This window comes from Halichoeres trimaculatus, unplaced genomic scaffold (genome assembly GCF_033239565.1).
Source record: "Halichoeres trimaculatus isolate MK-OKI-2021-1 unplaced genomic scaffold, fHalTri1.1 fHalTri1_scaffold_11, whole genome shotgun sequence".
NCBI classification, from domain to species: domain Eukaryota; kingdom Metazoa; phylum Chordata; class Actinopteri; order Labriformes; family Labridae; genus Halichoeres; species Halichoeres trimaculatus.
Genome location: NW_027437189.1, coordinates 13192580 through 13210158, shown reverse-complemented (window position 1 = coordinate 13210158; position 17579 = coordinate 13192580). Strand labels below are relative to the sequence as shown.

Sequence of the window (17579 nt, the reverse complement as noted above, 5' to 3'; positions counted from 1 at the left end):
GCTGGGGTCTACAACAGTGTTGGTATTGACTGAGTAAAGTCTATAGAGCTCCTATCACAGCCTGGCTGTAAACAAAGACAGGACACTGTGTTATACAGGTGGGGAGCCTGAGGTGTCCTAAATTGCAAAACAAATTCTCTTCTCTGTCCGCACAGGGAAATTTGAAGGAAACATCGTGAGTCAATATTAAAAAGAGAAAACTTTGAGCTAAGAGCACGTTTGCTGTATTAAATAAAACACTCACAATGTAGACCTGCAAAGAATAAAATACATTGCACATAGTCACCTATCAGCAATAGCAATGCTTAATGACAAGCTTAATGCTACGGCTAGTTTTTGCCAACATTAAAGATGCTGTGAGGAGGATCTGTTTTAATTGGTTTAATGGTGAGTCTCATGCACACCATTGTGAACATGTGACTTTAACAAGGCATTTGTTTTATATTTTGGAATTAAATGGAGATTGGATTGCAACATTTTTTTTGTTCAAGACAACTTTTTACCAAATACAAATTGCAGAGTAAGGTATTTATCAGTACAGTTACGTAGTGCTACAGCTTGAAATATGAAAAACAAGCAAATGTTGTAAGTGTCTACCATAGTTTAGTAGCCAGCTATCGGCAGCCTGGTTTTCTGACGTATCTGTAGGCTAACATGACAACAAGTAAACACTGACAGTTTGTTACGTAGTTTAGTACTCATTTGTATTTAGCGCTACTAGCAGCCTGGTGCTCTACGACATGTCTATAATGTGTTAAATTTGTCAATCCTGGTTACATCCAGCCAGTCATCTACCAAGCAGAGCTAATGTTAAGAGGTGTAAAAAAAAATATTGTTATGGCAATACATTGTGATACTTTGACCTGTGATAAAATATCAATATTTCAACTCTTGATATTGATATTTTTTGAAAATAAAAATTCATATTTTAGGTGAGTTGGAAGTACAGTAAGTCTTCCACACCCCCACTGTGATAGGAGGCGCTGAAGAGCTACTTCACAGTATGTTGCCCTTAAACTGAATAATAAATATAATCTCACTATTGGTCACCAAGTATCACCATTGGTTCTTTTTCGACTCTGAATTTCAGTGCTTGGGATCCAATTGTTGTTGTCATGCCCAAGAAGTGGAGGTAGTAAAATTCTGCTGGTGGAGTTTGAAATAATACGTTAGAAAGTGTAGTGTTTGTTACTCATGGCTGATACTGGAGCAGGATTAGAGCAATAGCATGATGTTTTCTGTTTAAGTAAACACTTTGAATTCCTTGCTGCCGAAATGTGCTATATAAATAAACTTGCCTTACCTTGAAGGTAGGGTCTGCAGGAATTTTTGTTACTTGTTAGTAAACACAAAGTCAGACTGGGCTCCTCCTCCTTTGCTCAGTGCCAGCAGCAGAGCACACCTATAGCCTCCAACCGTGACTTTGTTAACATATTCACTAGCCCAGCAACCACCCACAGCTTTGCATTTCTGCGTGGGAGAGACTCGAGAGCTGTGCACCTGACTTGCACACAGCAGAAAACCAGCACACGTTGCTTTTCGTCCCGTTTGTTTCAAACCAAAGACAGTTTTCGATTACCACAGTCTATCTCATGGCCACAAGCGGAGCCCTTTTCTATGTTTTTGTTGTTGTTGTTGTTAAAGACAAAAGTCTCATAATATGGAAGTCATTATGAAAATGATCCTGAAGATGTTCACCTTGTGAAACATATTCCCTGAGAGGTTTGCAGGTTTATGATTTTTTTGTGTTTGTTTTAGTTCCATAAAGTGTGTTTCACAACAACTTACTCTCCTGAATAATAGTTTAGCAATGCCTACAGAACCTGCTTTTACTAAAAAAAGTCACCTCTGTCTCATTAAAAAACTTAATGGCAATAGAAAAAAAAAGCCAACTCGAGGCTTTAATGCAAACATTAAAAATCCATTAAGGGATAGCACAGTGTTGTATATAGGAGTAAAATAAGGCCTACATTTTAAGATTCGCTGTTTTTACAGGATTTGTTTTGCCTCTGTGTTCTGTCACAACATAAACACTTGACCTTATTTAGACATTTGTACTACCAGCTGAATGTCTTCATCCACTCCCTCCTTCGTGTATACATGTGTCTGTTTTCTGGAGATAGCATTTGCTGCTGGGGCTGCCCACCAAATCTCCCCCTGTCAGTCTGCACATTTGCAATATGAGTAACCACCTTTAATTCCCTACTTACAGGTGTCATACATGAAAGCCGGGAGTGGTAGACACAGTATCTCATACCGCCGCCTCTGCATTAGTAATCAGGGCTTGCTGTAAATACAGACATCCCATTACGGGAGAGCTGAAGTGTGGTACTGGAGAAGGGCAAGGGCAATGACAAGGATTCCCTGAGTAATGGGCTCTAACAGATCAGCACAGCATTAAGTGGACCTGCGGTGCACGGAGTAGCCCTACAGGCCCATTATCAAGCAAAACACAACCAAGTGAGACAACTTAAGCCTCTAATGGCAGTCTCCTTTTACAATTTAATGTTGTTACTCACGACTCTGGGGATGTGTTTGAGGAGTGCAATATGATTTCTGTTCTCACTATTGACAAAGAGTGCAGGAGACATTACCCTACTTGTTTTTAAGTCTTGATTTTTTAAACGATTTCTTCTTCTTTTTTCTTGCACTTAGTCATGCTAGCCAAACGTCAGTAACCAAGAGTAATTATGATGATTCAATGCAGCCACATCAATATGCTAATGCACTTCACTGTGAAAAAATGGCACCGCGCTTCCTCATATTTGTCCTAAGCTTCCTTTAATGCTTTCTTGATGTTCAATTGTGGGCTGAGGCAAAAGAAGAGGAGCATGGGATCGCAATTAATCATGTCTATTGTCCGGGATACCTTTATTGGTCTTTGAACCATTGTCGGTTATAGGATGAAGGCTGTTTGCATTCGTCTTTCTTGAGGGCACTGGCAGGCTAATGACAAAATTGGACGTGATAGTGAATCTATGAGCAGTAGGTGAAGAAGAAAAGAGGAAAAATAGTACTACCCGCCATGTAGACGATGTTTATAAAGGATTTGCTTTGCTTTTTCAACCTGTCACTTTGTAAACACTCACCAAATTCGGTTGTTTATTGATATCTTCATGTAGATTACAAGTTTCTAAGTCTCTGCAGTACACTCAGCCATCCAGTCCAACATAATTGAATATTTCCATGTGGCCCCCTTTTTGGAGCCAGCCACCGTGGCACACAAATCGTAATCAAGGCCAGGAGTAGTGCAGACGGAGCCGGGTGGCTGTTGACTGCAGGATTTAGGAACTCGGCTGTGCCTTCCTGCTGCTGCTGGCAGGAGATTTCTGCCAGGCTCTGGTGTGCAGAACAAGAACTAATCTGGAGTGGTCTGTCGCCGCTCAAAGGAACCAGCCCTGAAGTCATGCATCATGGGAGGAGAGGGGATAATTTGCCCACTCATTCTCTGGCTAACACCTCTTGATTCATACAAATCAGTCAGAATTTCATCCCCTAACATTTTCACCACAGCCCAGCTATCGTATTATTTCATCCTCACAGTCAAAAATGATTTTACAAAATCAGCTGTTGCATAAGTGGGGTTGTCGAAACTTTTAGGGTCTGAAGTTTGATCCACAGCTTCAGCTTTAAAAGGTGAGAGTTTGTGAGCCAGATCTCTGAAGATATACTCATTAATATTCATGAGTGGTGGGCAGACTTCAGCATTGACAAAGAATGTGGGAAAATGCCTCCATTCACACTTTGTGAATATCAATGAAAAGGTTGGCCCCTTTTTGAAAGAAGACCATTGGAGTTTTGTTTGGAAACTTAGAAGGCAGAGGATGTTTAAAGTATTCTATCTACAGCTTCAATTAATACTGGTTAAAATGTGGCTTAACCTTGTTTACGGTCCTAAAGAAAGTTATAAACATCATTACACTGTGGACAGGGGTGTCTCTTCAGAAGTGGCCAGGGGTGGCATGGTCCCTCTAGAAATCTGAATAGCTACCCCAAAATCCTGAAATATGATTGGCTATTTGGGCACTGATGTAAGAAAATTTCCTAGAATTGAATCTTAACTTTTGGTTTGATTCTTTTCTTTTTTCGTTCTCTATTTTTAATCATTTTAGTACTTAGAATGAAAGAAAATTACTTTGCAAACAGCAAGACAAATGTGGAAGATGGGAATCATTTTATAAAAAAATCCTGAACACTTCTGATCTTCTCTTTAATGCTGCCTCTGCATTCATCAGTGCCACTTTTATGCCAACTCATTCAAACAAGTCTGGAGGCATTCCTGGATGTGAACCCTTTTGGGAGTCACCACATCAGAACACTCGTTTCCAATTTGTATTCTGCATGTTATTTGGCACAGTTTTACATTGGATACCTTTTCTGACAAAACCCTTACCATCAATCTGGGCTTCTGGCAACTTAAAATTAGGATAACCATTCCTAAAATGCTTGATATGCAAAGAATACTGCATTTTTGTGCGTTTGTTAGATATAACTTTATAAAGTACTTCTATAACTATGGGTACAATTGAAGAGAGAGAAATATAGGGAATAGAGACCAGGACGTGACATGCTGCCAAGGCCCATGGCTGAGAGTCGAAACCACTGCAACGAAGAGTCGTGGTTAAACTGCTAGGCCAACAAGCACCACATGTAACAAACTCATTTTCTGCATAGGCAAAGAGTCCAGCTTTGTGTAAAAGAAGAAAACAAAGAAAAGTCAGATTAAAGCAGAGTGATTCAGAGAAAAAAAGCTTTTATACTCTATGCTGAGACATAGCAGAGCAGCCAAGCTAAGTTCCCAACAGAAAACCACATGAAGCGTTAGTTTATATCTTGTTTACAAAGTTGCCTTTCCAGTTGCTGAAGTTATGATGACTAATGGAGGAAGTTTAAGCTGATTTACGGCTGACTGTAAAATGCAAACTCCCTATTTTAAACTCAACATTTGTCCCTTTTGAACCTCCAGTTCAGTGTTGTCATTGAGGTTAATGAAAGCATGACAACAGTCTTCTAACTTAAAATAATAGCATTCAAACTTCCCTCTTGAAAGCTTTGAGTTACTTTTTAGCTAAAAATCTAACTTTAATCACTGGATGAACAGAGACCAGAGTTTGTATTTCGTGTTTGTATTTGAGCGTCAGAGACGGATTAAAGCCTTATTGAAATATGACACAGTTTGATTCATCCACATCAATCCACATCATGCGGACTGATTGGTATTAGCTTTGGATCTTTTATGGGTAAAATCCCATTCTTTAACAAATCCATCAATTACACTCAAAAAATAACTCTAACAGGAGAGCAGTGTTTTCTGAAAACTTTCCTCATCTTTAACTTAAACTGTTCCTGACTGTTCAGAGCTGAGCAAATGAACAGAGGAAGTGAACCAGGAAATGAAGACGATGACATTAATGTAAAGGGAAGTGTTGAACAGGTGATGTCATGTGCAATCAGCGGCAAAAACCAGCAACACAATTAACACCTGTCCAGCCAAAAAATCTAGGATTCTGAGTTTAGAGCGTTATCCTCACGGGTTATTTCTGGTGATCATGTATGAAAGCTAATTTTTCTAATGAATTCTTAATGAACTTGAAGTACTTGTTCTTTATCTCGCTAATTTCCAGCCATATAGAGATAAATTGGGTGTCTTCTCCTCTTACTGTTGCCCCAAAATGAAGCCCTGAAAAAGAAAACACCCCCAGATTTCCCAACTGTTAATGCTTCTTCTCGCTGTTCTTCCTCTTCTGTCATGCCAACAAAGCAACCAGTCATGGCGGTACCCCCCATTTTTATGGCACTGAATGACTATTTCAGACTTGTCTTGGAGAAAAAGTGACCAACATCAGCATGATGAGAGCTAACCAGAGCCATGTGCCATTACCACACCTCTGAACTTTCAGATTGTACTCCGATAAAGGGTGTAATATGTGGTTTAGCATCGCTTTATGCTAGCAAACACGCATGAGGAATGGGTTGTTAACAGCAGGAAAGCTATACACTGTATGCACACACTCAGGCATGCATGCAGACACACAGCATTGTTACATTCTACTGGCGTAATAGGGGCAAAACTTTCCTGTTTCGAAATAGCAGTATATAAGCGTGACCTATTCTGCAACCAGCCAGTAGAGGGCGCTATAGATTTCTTGTCTTCACTTTCAGGTAGCTGCCTCATCATCCAGTTCTTCTGAATGTGTTTATCCTAAAACTTCCCCCTTAGTTACACCACATGTCAGAGTGAAGTAGATTCACCCTGAATAAACTCTACCTGTCAACAAGGACAAACTTTTTAAATGTGAGCCTGAGCACGTTCTGCTGAGGACAGCATACTGCATCATAACCTTTATAAAACAAGGATTAATTGGACAGCTTGTCACATGTGTCTTTGTTAGGATAAGGGACTCTCTGCTGGGATGGAAAGATTATTTGTTCCATTGTTTGCATTGTAAATCTTGTAAATTAACCTGAGTGCTCGTGGATGTCACCTCAGATTATTGTCAACAGGCATCTAATGAAGGAATTCAACCTGTGGGTGAGTTTGCAGCAACTCTCACTGACTGTGACAGCACATGGAAGATTTTACTCAGGAGCATCCAGGATTTTCGAAAGTTTCTCCCCCTAAAAACTTCTGAATTTCCACAGTCCAAGGCCTGAAATAGAGCTATTTTAGCAAAAGACACGTGGCAGAAGTGACAAAGCTCTATAAAAAGGAAAGCTTGTTAAAGGATCACACAGAAGAAGAAAAATCAGCAGTTTGGAAAATAGGATTGTGTGAAGAGTGTGAGAAATGGATCTGCGGTGGTTTTTCAGGATCATCAGACCGTGGTCAGCAAAGCAAGGCTTCACAGACACAGACACAGACGGCATCAGTCGAACAGATGGACAGGCAGGAGGAGGCGATCCAGAGTGTGGACAGTCCACGATCAAGAGGCAGTGATAAGGAACAACAGAGGAATAGATATCTTAAACTCCTCCGACCCCTGAAAAAAACCACCCTGATTCCCTGTCTGCCTGTCCATCCCTCTGGTGTGAATTTCATCCTGAAAGAAGCCGATGGGGAAAATAATTCATCTGCTCCTGCTGCTTTAATGTCACACTAACTCACCGCAGCATGGAAAATGAATTACCAAAGAGGGAGGAAATGACAGTAAACATATCCTGGATGATTTTCTAGGTACAAGAGGAACATTATCAGGTGTGGGGCAGATTAAAGTACACGGATACTCATTTGGATGTAAAGGTTAGAAGTAACAAGTTTTATGCTGACAGTCACTTTGTTTTCTGGAGCTTTTCCAAGCTTTGCATCTTAATGAGACATTTTGTGTTTCTGGGGAAAAGGTTGTTAATGGGGTAAAATACTGAATAAAGCTTTGTTCCTCTAGGAAAGTTACAATATATTGTTCAGGTAGGAGCTTTTTTAATATGTAAGCCCATTTAGGGAGGCTGTCAACAATAAATTCTGCAGTAATTGTGTCTTTCCCTGAATGAGGCCTCTGGGGGAGCATTTTGTCCCAGGCCACCAGAAAATCCCTGCTCTGATTGGCAGAACCTTAAATGACCTCAGGCCTGAACTCGGACCTCAATAACAGACATGTAATTGGTCGATGATGTTGGGGGTGGTGCAGAGCTGTATGCGAAGGGCTTCTCACTGGGGTGACCAATTTTTGCACATTTCAGCACATTTAGATTTTCCTCGATGTAAACTGAGATGAGAGTGCTTGGAGAATATCTTGATGTGATGTTTAACAAGCAGGAAAGTGATGTAGCAACTGTAGGTCTGGAGGAGGGGAATCCAGTAAATGGAGGATGATTAACTGCAAATATGCTCAGATGAAGGCCAAGGAGCTAAAACTGTGAAATAAGAAACACCAAAAAAGAGTTTGGTTTCAGTTTTATATGAGAGAAGACTTGAACTCGTCCTGAGTTTGGATTGGCAGGTCAGAAAGATTTTTCAGTGTATTTTAAATCTTTTGGATGCATCATTATCAATATTTCTAATCCGCAGTACTTACACGGCATGTAATACCCTGCCTTCTGGATGGATCAAAAGATCCGGGAAAACCATTGCTGCAAAGATTTAGAGATGCTGCTCTATTACTGCAAGAAGAAATGTCAGAATGACCAGGGAAAGAAAGAATCTTCCTCCAGCAGAGGTGTCTGATTGGTCTTACAGAGCTTCAGGAGACAGACGTATCTCTTCAAAAGAAAAATAAACAATGTGAATTGTTTTTGGTTGCACCTCTGCATGGAGTGAAGAGGCTTAAGTTTATTTTTTTACAGGCCAGCAGTGAAGCCTGTGCATAGTGGGTTTTTATCATTTGGTAAATGTTTGTTTCACTTTTGTTTTTTGATCGTTTAGAATCAAAGATTTATACATGAGGAGTTCCTTCTTCCTTAATTGAAATCCAGTGATGCATTTAAAGTCAATGTGGGTGGATGGTGGTGAAATTTAGAATGATATAAAAAGCAACAAAAATGAAGCAAAGGCTAAACATTATTTAGATTAATAAATGAGCAAATTCTGCCCTAAAAAGTGCAAAGAAATTTTAAAATAGGATGCCTCATCCACTCCAGGATGTCTGTGCAAATATTTCTTCCTCTCTTTTTCTCTACATCTGCACGAAAACCGCACAGTCACATCAGATCGATTGAAAAATGTCCTGTGAAATAAAGCATGTGGATGTTTGAACACATACAAACAGCCATCATGTGTTCGGTTGCCTACAGGCTGCAGAAATATGAGCAGCAATTAACGCCTTCCCTGACAGTGATGCATAATGAAGCGAGGCGTCACCGAACCATCTGACCCACCGGGGCGTCTTTTGGAAAGGATTCAATACAGTGATGGATTCACGCACAGCAGTCGGCAGGAGCGCGCGCACAGTTCAGCGCGCCTTTAGGATTTCCACCTACATCATCTGTCTGCTCTGAAATACAACAGTTCAAAAGAGCGTCTGCCTTCATCTCTGCAGTGATTAGACAGGAAGGCTGCTCGAGTTTTCACGTTTTCATGTGGGGAACTACAGCGAGCCAAGTGGAGCGGAAAGCAGAGAGAGAGGAAGAGGAGGGGTGGGGGGCTCACACAGCTGATGAAGGGGTTCATTGTGCTATCAAGTCCCCCCCCAAAGAAACGTCAGCTTTCAAAACCCTGCCAGTGAAAGGTGATTCATCTGTTGAGTCTGAGATGAAAAACGGGGGCAGCAGCACTTCGGAACGCGTACGCATTCATTTGCACAGAAGGGGGGTTGAAAAGTCATGCCAAAGCGCCACGAGAGGATAAAAACATCCACAGACCATTTCCAGCACACCTACGTTCCTACAGTAACACATAAACCGATTTGTTGAGCGTATTACCACACACACAAGCTACAACACAGCTGCGTAAATGTGATGCACGACTGTCATTCTGCTTCCAAACCCATCTACTCTCACGGCAAAGGAAAAGAAACACTCTTACCTCAAAATCTTCTAGGTTCAAGTGATCCTAAAGTGTTGAAAATTAACTTCTGAATCCGTTAAGTTCTTATTTCTTCCTTTTTTCTGCGCCTTTGTTTGGCGACGCCAGCTCCAGCGAGCCTCCTGTTTGAACGCTGCTCACCAAAACCCGCCACAGGAATGGAATCAAAGAAAAAGAAGAAAACAGATGAGTAGACTCAAAAAAAGCCGATGTAAAATAGTCAGAGTTGCTTTTAATGCGCAGATGTATTGTTACTCCCAGTCCAGACTCGAGGTTTTTGAACAAATCTCTTGTTTCTTGATGAACTCTTCGCTGTGGCTGCCGCTGCTGCTCAGACGCTGTCCAGAAGCGAGTGGTGCTGAATGAGACTCTGCTGGGTTGCACAGATTTCCTACTTTTCTTCCTCCTCTTTCCTCTCCCGCTTCTTGGTTGCACGGATTTCCCCTCCCTCCGCGTAAGATGGGATATTAGCTCTCCCTTCTCCTTTCTTTGCCTTTTTTTAACCTTTGGGTGCTGGAAAGTAGATCCTCTCCAAAATCAAGCTTTACTGGCACTGCTGTTTACAGATTCCACACGTAGGGAAATTATTGGATAATGGATGATTTAATCAAAAAAGAAAGGGACATTAAATAGATATACCTATAAAATTTACATGGAAATTAGATAAATGATGAAAACAGATCAGTAAGTTAACTTTGGGGGTGATGATTTTATGATTGTTCCTGTGTGAACATTAAAAAAATACATTAAAAAAACGGGAGTTTCAAAATGAAAAGGTTGTTAAGACTTCAAATTAAGCAGCTGGCACCCATTTTAAAGATCCCTGTGGCTGAAAGTACCGGACGGTGGATTTTTTTTTCATGGCTCTTGTTTTTCACCTGACGTAGATCTGCCTAATGTGGCGATTTTAACCGAAAAAAACACACATACATTTTTGTTTGTGGTTCTCAATGAGTTTGAAAGCCGTCAGTAAATGTGTTTAAACTCACTGAGTTAAACTAACCGTGCACGTAGGGCTCCTCTTCAGGTTTAGGCTCCTTTCAGATCACTGTGGTCCACATTCATTGCGCAACACTTAAGTGTTGAATTTTATTCTGAAGGCGCCGACTAGCGCATCTTCAGCTACACTGCTTTCTCCCTCTGAGGGTTTCAACTTCTGCAGGTCCATGTCACGCGCTCACACAGTTCAATCACGCGCGCACACACGTCCCTCCCTGACGTTTATGTACTGTTCACCGTTCGATGATCACCTCAGATCATCCCTCGGGTAATTTCGACTTGTTCATTGGAATCGCTTTTCTTTATATGTTGATCATTACCGCGCTGATTGCACTTATTGATCCATCAGTCTAATCAGTGGCAGCGCCGCTCTGTCAGTAATGAACGAAGGGAGCAGATCCAGCTGCTGCGTCTCGGCTCCACTCTCTCTGAGCTCAATGGGCGCACTGGTCTGTGGAGCCTGAGGAGCCCCCATGGAGACCCTCACAGCTGGAAATGAGTTCTACCAGCCATGTCCACATTAGAGATCATAAATCTTCATCACTGACTGATCTGTTAGACTTAAAGAGTTCTTTGGCTCTAACTTATTGCTTTGTTAATGCTTAATAAGTCATTCAGTAGAGTCATTACAAGCCCTAATTAGAACATTTCTGAACCTTCAGTTTGCCAAATTGTTTAATTTCCACCTCTGCTTTGACCCCTTAAATTCTCTTTTTCTATCCCTTTACCTCATCATTAAGACTCTCTAAGGCTGTGTCTGAACACCGAAAAAGTTTTGGGCTCCATTTATAAACATTATTTACGACCACAGACTTGATGGACTGCTCCACAATAGGAGAGTGGGCGGCTGTGGCTCAGAGGTTGAGTTGGCCGTGTCTCAAGTGAAAGGTTGTGACAGCTCCTGCAGTCAACACATCTTGGGCGAGAGACACTGAACCCAGGATTGCTCCCAGGGGCATAGCCAGCAGTGTGTGACGGCACGTGAAAGGCATGAATTAATACTGATAAGCACTTAGTATAACAGCCTCTGGTCTCTGTGTATGAATGGGGGAATGTCACAATAAGTGTAAAAGTGGTCTGAGTGGTTAGACTGAATAGAATACCGTATTAGCTTAATAAATAGGAAAAATGCATGTTTAACTGTAGGCTATCAATGGAGATTTTTTTTAAAATTATATTTGCACCTTTGAATCAAATATGTACCAGAAAAAGAGTTGTGTTATTCTAACATTTGTTAAGAAACTTATTGAAGTGTTGTCCACATTGACTTTACTGCCATAACCAATGCAGACAGTCAAACAAACTGTCAGTTTTTGAACACCCCGAAGCACAGGATACAGGCAAAACTGAGCACAGTTTGTTTTTTCCCAGGATCACAGAGTCTGTAAGAGAAATGGTTTGCAGAGTGTGGTTAACTTTATCCTTACCCAGCCTTTGGCTTACCCTGCAGGTTACTGTCTATATCCCTGTGCTGGTCACTTATCCCTCTGATCAAGTTGTATACCTGTTAAACCTGACACCATCTAATCTGACTTTCTTTCTATTGATGCCATCTTTCTTCTTTCAGACCCCTTTATAATCTACATCATCATAAAGATACACGTGACTTTTGGCAACTGAAGAGGCGTTTAGCTTCATTTTTTAAGAGAAGGTAGCATAGCTAGCAAGTAGCATAAAATTTTATGTTTGTTCTGAGGTCAGATGTCAAAAATGGTACTCTACTGTGGGCTCAAGTTCTACTTAGTTCTGACTGGATAACAACTATAGGAGGGCAACCAGTGTTCTGTAGTTAAAAGAGACCATGCTTCTTGAAGTTTTTCTGTAAAAATTGCAGTGTCTGGTGGTCAACCACTGTCACTGTTTACAAACAATAATGGGGTCAATAGCACTATGACATTTAAGGTAGAGCCTGCTCGAGGCTGGAGGCTGCAATACATCTCACATGTAGCATTTGACCAATACACACCAAACCAAATTTCAATGTAGATATAAACGTATTAACTGCCTAGTGCACAAAAGGTCTCCCATCAGAATAGCTAATTTCTTTAATGGTACACCCTGTACAGAGGTGAATTCTTTTGTAACTCAGTAGTTTAAGATATTAACAATGAAACTTTGCCCAATCAGAGGCACAGATTAGCGCATTGACAGGTGGGTGCCCCACAGCTTTTAGTGCACAGGCCCAGTCTAAACCATTTCCAGTATGGCCCCTGACTGGGTTTGTTTCAAAACTCTGTTTCATAACAAGACAGATGACGTCACAGACGCCATGTCCCTCTATTAAACAGTCTATGCATTTGAAAAGCACTTTTTGTCTGTACTGATTAAAAAGTATGAATTCATGTCATTATAAAACGCAGTTCTGTTGCTGATTAGCATGAATGATTACATTTACTGATTCAGTCAAATGAATACACATATCCCCACTCAAGGTGCATAAACACTGAAGGAAATAGAAAGTGAAGAGAAAGTACTTCTGTAACTTCATTTTCAATCTAGACTTTTTTTCTGTATTTTCATTTCTCCTTACTTTAATAAGTTATTAAGTCTGAAGCTGGGTTCAGGTTAGTTATTAATAGAGGCTAACAGCTCTGAGGTTAATAATAAATAAGTTCACCAAGTGCAGGAACAAACTTAGCAACCAGGACGGAGAAGTTTTTTAATGGATCTGTCTATCTTATGAAGTGAATGCATAAACTATAAACACATCTTTATTTTGAGCTTAGTAAGACCCCCTTGAAAATGAGATGCTGCATCTCAAGGGGCTATCCTAAATAAACTCAGATTCAAATTTACAACAGGTTGCTCATTTAAAATTTTGACTTTGTGACGCATTTGTTTAGTCATAAGAATCACTCAGCGGGTATTAGAGGTCAGAGAGTGTTTGTCTCATTCCTGTGAGCTGCTCATGTCCTCATGTAAAGTCACTGTTAGCATGCAGTTGACTCATTTCCCTCAAACTCTTCTTTCATTCGTGCGTGATGTTCAAGGTGATCTCAGTTTGGTTCTCATGCAGAATTTAGACTCTATTATTGTTTTGATTTTCCCTCCTCTACCCGCAGTGTTTGATGAATTATGTAGGAACACACCTTGTAAACCCCTCTGAACACGTACTTAGAAAATAAAAAAGAAAAGACAGTTTGTCTGCTTACGTGCGGTCCATTCCAACGAACCATTAAGGCAAGAATATCCCAGTGGAACACCCAGTTACAGTATTGTGCACTCGTATCCTTGAGCAACAACACTGTGGAAAATAACTTTGGCTGGCCTCATGTTTTGTTTCTCTGAGCTTATTAGTGCAAAATTCATGAGGAAGTCTCAAATAAGAGAAGCTCATCATCAGTTATTTTAGTAAATCACGAAACAGCTTGTCCTGCGTTTCCCGGAAAGGTAACACATTTATTCTACGTCTGTGCTTTGAGGTGATATTATTTCATTTTCTCAGCCAGATACTGTTGCAGATTACAGTCAAAGAGATTAAACCACGAAATCACGACTCAATTAGAAAACGCTGAAAGAACAAGTGCCCACATCCTTAATTACATAAGCTGAGTATATATATTATTTTTCTCACCTCTAGATTGGAACCAAAACACATTTGTTTCCCCCTAAAGCGTTCTCACTTTAAAGTAATAAAACAGCATCAGGAACTGAGACTTAAAGGCGGAAAAGTGTTTCCTCTGAGAAAGTTTTATGAATTTCAAAGTATAAAACGGAAAGTTGCCTTAATGATGCTCAGTCTTAATTACTGGATTGCTGAGAGGAGGCAAGATAAATAAATAATCGGGGCCTACCTTCACCTTGGACAGAGACATAAGCTCGGGGTCCATGAATTATTCTGCTTTCTCTCTTAACTGTGATCCATTCAAATTGGGCGGACAGCAGGGTTTGATTAGCCCTCCCCAAGAGCTGCAGTGATGGACTCGGAGTGATTCGGTCTCAGTAAAATGCAGAGTCACACCCTCCGCCGCTTAAAAGCCAAATATCAAATAAATCAACATGAACTGTGCTCCTGTGTGTCTGCAGGATGAAACAGGTAATTACTAAGCGAGGGTGGGATGTAGCTGGAAACTCTCAGCGAGCAGGCGAGATGCTGTTATTTGTAGGTGTTCAGTATTCCTGCTCATATTTATGTTGCTGTCTGTGTCCTGTTAGGGTGCTGATGCAGTGTAGGCTGAGGACCAGGCTAACAGGGCTCCTAATGAAAGCAAGGGGGAGAGCTGCAACTCAGCACAGTATAACGAATATGTCTCCTGCAGAGAATTTGAAACCATAGTCAGTCTGTTCTAAGGGAGAGGTGCACGGGGTTCCTAGATAAATCTTACGTACAAAGCAGGGGTCAAAGACTTCAGTGTTTGCAGATGTAAAGCTATGTATTCTCTATTATTAAAACTCCTGAGAGGAGTTTTTATCCTATTCCCAAACGGGCTGAAATCAATGCTACAAAAACAAAACAAAAAAGACTGACAGACAGAAAACTGAATTGAACGAAAAATAACTTCATCTTGCACAAGCAGAAGCTTCAGGATGGTTATCTGTTGTCTCAAATTCAGGAGTCTTTTAAAAAAACTTCAAACATGGATATAATGTAGTAATGTTGGATGTTCATGGTAAATATGCGCAGATTTTCAAACAGCTACATATTCACATGTCAAAGAAATACCCAAATCTGTCTGGAAACTTCTCAAAACAATAACCCCAAAAGATTTGAATTGAATTGCATGAGATCTTCACAAGACTTGCTGAAATGAAGGGAGGCAGAAGAATCTCTGAACTGACACATTACAGATTTGAGATGAGGACCTCAAACACTATGGTATGCATTGCTGTGCTCCTGACAGGCCTCCATAAAGCTGGGCGATCAGAGGGAAAGGAGTTTATGGAGTGGGAAGCCTTAAAGAGACAGCATCTTAAGCCAAGTGTTTTAGACAGAGGCTGAAATAAGAGTTTTCTCAAACACCAATGTGAGAAAATAGAGATTTTTTTTAAGCTGTGACTCTTGTTACAGTACTCTGGGGGCACCAGACAGACAGTATACAACATAAGAAAGAAACAATACTCTGTCTTCAAATCAAACAGTAAATCACCGTTTTTTATTTACATGTATGAATAAAAGAAAATAAGAATGAAGACTTTTTATGTCTCTAATCGCAGGCACTGCTTGATTCATCTTCCTTGCTGTATATTCAGCATATATTGTCAGCAAAGTGTTCACTTGCTACTTTGAGCGTCATCTTCTGAAAAAAATGACTGTAGGGCAATAAATTACACCTCAAAGCACCTCAAACATTGGTCACAAGTATGTAAAGGATGGAGCTATCATTGGTAATGAAGGTATGTACTGTACCCTAGATTTCTGACAGGTGTTTTGAATTCATGCCATAAGGTGTCAGTAAAAGTGATCAGCAGAAACAACTCTCATTCAAATGATAAAAAAACAAAGATTCAGTCTGAGTTTCACTTTGAACCTTCAAAATACAGAAAGAGGATTTCTTAAGAGACCTCCACGCTTTTTCCAAGCCAAATCAACAGAGACTGATCGTTCCTCAAAGCCAGCTACAAGGAGATATTTGACATGTTTTTCATACATCTTTTTTATTTTTCAGTTTTCGCTAATGCATTCCAAAGGATGGGACAAATAGATTTGAAACATCATTTGATTTGTGATCAGTGTCTTCAATGTATGCTGTTCAGATTATTCTATTGGTTGGCATGAAAGAAAACTTTGAACCATGAGCTTTGTGTGATCCAGTCAACAAGAAATAGACAAGTTTATCATGACAAGAGGGAAACACTTGACCTCTTATGGCAGGTTATATTTATCAAGAAGAAGAAAACAGAAAAAGGAGTAGGTTTAGATAGCATAATAGACATCTATAGAAAGAGTTTAGTTTGATTATGAACCGCTGCAGACCAGCTGTAGTGCCCAGACATTAACTTCATAGTAGCGTACACTTAATTCAGAAAATTTTCTTCGCTCTGCCGTCAGAAAGCCACTTTGTTTCAGCTCTTGTCACAGACACAACACACACATGTTCCTCTGCCTGCAGAGCACTGATAAGATGTTCAGGACTGTATGCTTCAAAGGAGACACAAAATACAACCAAAGAAGAAAAAAAATGTGGAGAAGGAACTATCTTTTTAAAGCCTTTGAGGTCCTTTTAGTCCAAGATTGTTTATGAAAGTGGGAGACAGTTTTTCACACAAATCCATGACTAACCTTTGAATCAAATAAGATTAGCAGTCCCTCAAATATCTGTTTTTACCTTTTTTTGTAGCATGTCTGAAGAAGAATGATGGCTGCACTCTGAATTTCCTGAACTGTTTTTTTTTCCACTTAAGGAAGGTTGAAGATCTGCTCCCAGATGATAGCAGGGATACTTTTTTTATTTCAATGCTCAGTTATGAGTTTGTGCTGCAAGATGTTAATAAGAGCCAAGCTGCTCTTTAGCAGCACATCTTATTGCTCATTTGTTCTGAGTTAAGAAAAGAAAAAAAAGCAGCAACTTCTCCTCTGCATACGAAGCTTGTTACAAAATTCTTTAGCACCTTTCTTCAACATGTCCTACATGACGTAACATACACAGGTGTGTTTGTCTAGCAATGTGCTGTCTTTAGACGTGTGTTCACACATTTTCTACCTTTCATGACAAGGTGAAAGCGACACGTTTCAGACTCAATAAGACACTTTAAATCCAGTAAACCTCTCAGTAAACAAAGCTGGCAGCAAGCAGCAGTGAGCTAACAGCAGATCAAAGTATCTGTCTGTGATGCACCTCAGCAGAACCACAGATGGATCAGAGATGAGTTATACGTTACATAACCCAAACAAGAAGGAAATGAAATGCTATTGTAATGAAAAAGGTGTGTGCGTATGTGTGTGTGTGTGTGTGTGTGTGTGTACGCGCGCTTGTACTTGTGGAAGTGGTTGCAGAGGTTATACGAAGAGCAGGTTGGGACACAGTTTGAGCCTCAGGACCCGACCTCGAGCGGCACATTTCTGGGCGTGAGGCCATGGATCTGTCTGGCCCACTGTCCCGCCTGGCATCACTTCAGCTGCCCACAGATGTAAATGCAACTGCAGGTGGCCTCCACAGCATTAAACATAGCTTAACAGAGCAGT

At 40.5% G+C, this 17579-nt stretch overlaps 1 protein-coding gene across 3 annotated transcripts in view; it reads right to left on the bottom strand.

The window, feature by feature from the left end:
- LOC141799057 (metabotropic glutamate receptor 4-like) overlaps positions 1-9870 on the bottom strand; it is a 220922-nt gene extending 211052 nt beyond the window's left edge. For all 3 annotated transcript variants that reach the window (XM_074681114.1, XM_074681113.1, XM_074681112.1), the window contains exon 1: positions 9458-9870. The gene's annotated coding sequence lies outside the window, so the exon portion shown is untranslated. The remainder of the gene's footprint in view (positions 1-9457) is intronic.
- Positions 9871-17579: the final 7709 nt, after the last annotated feature.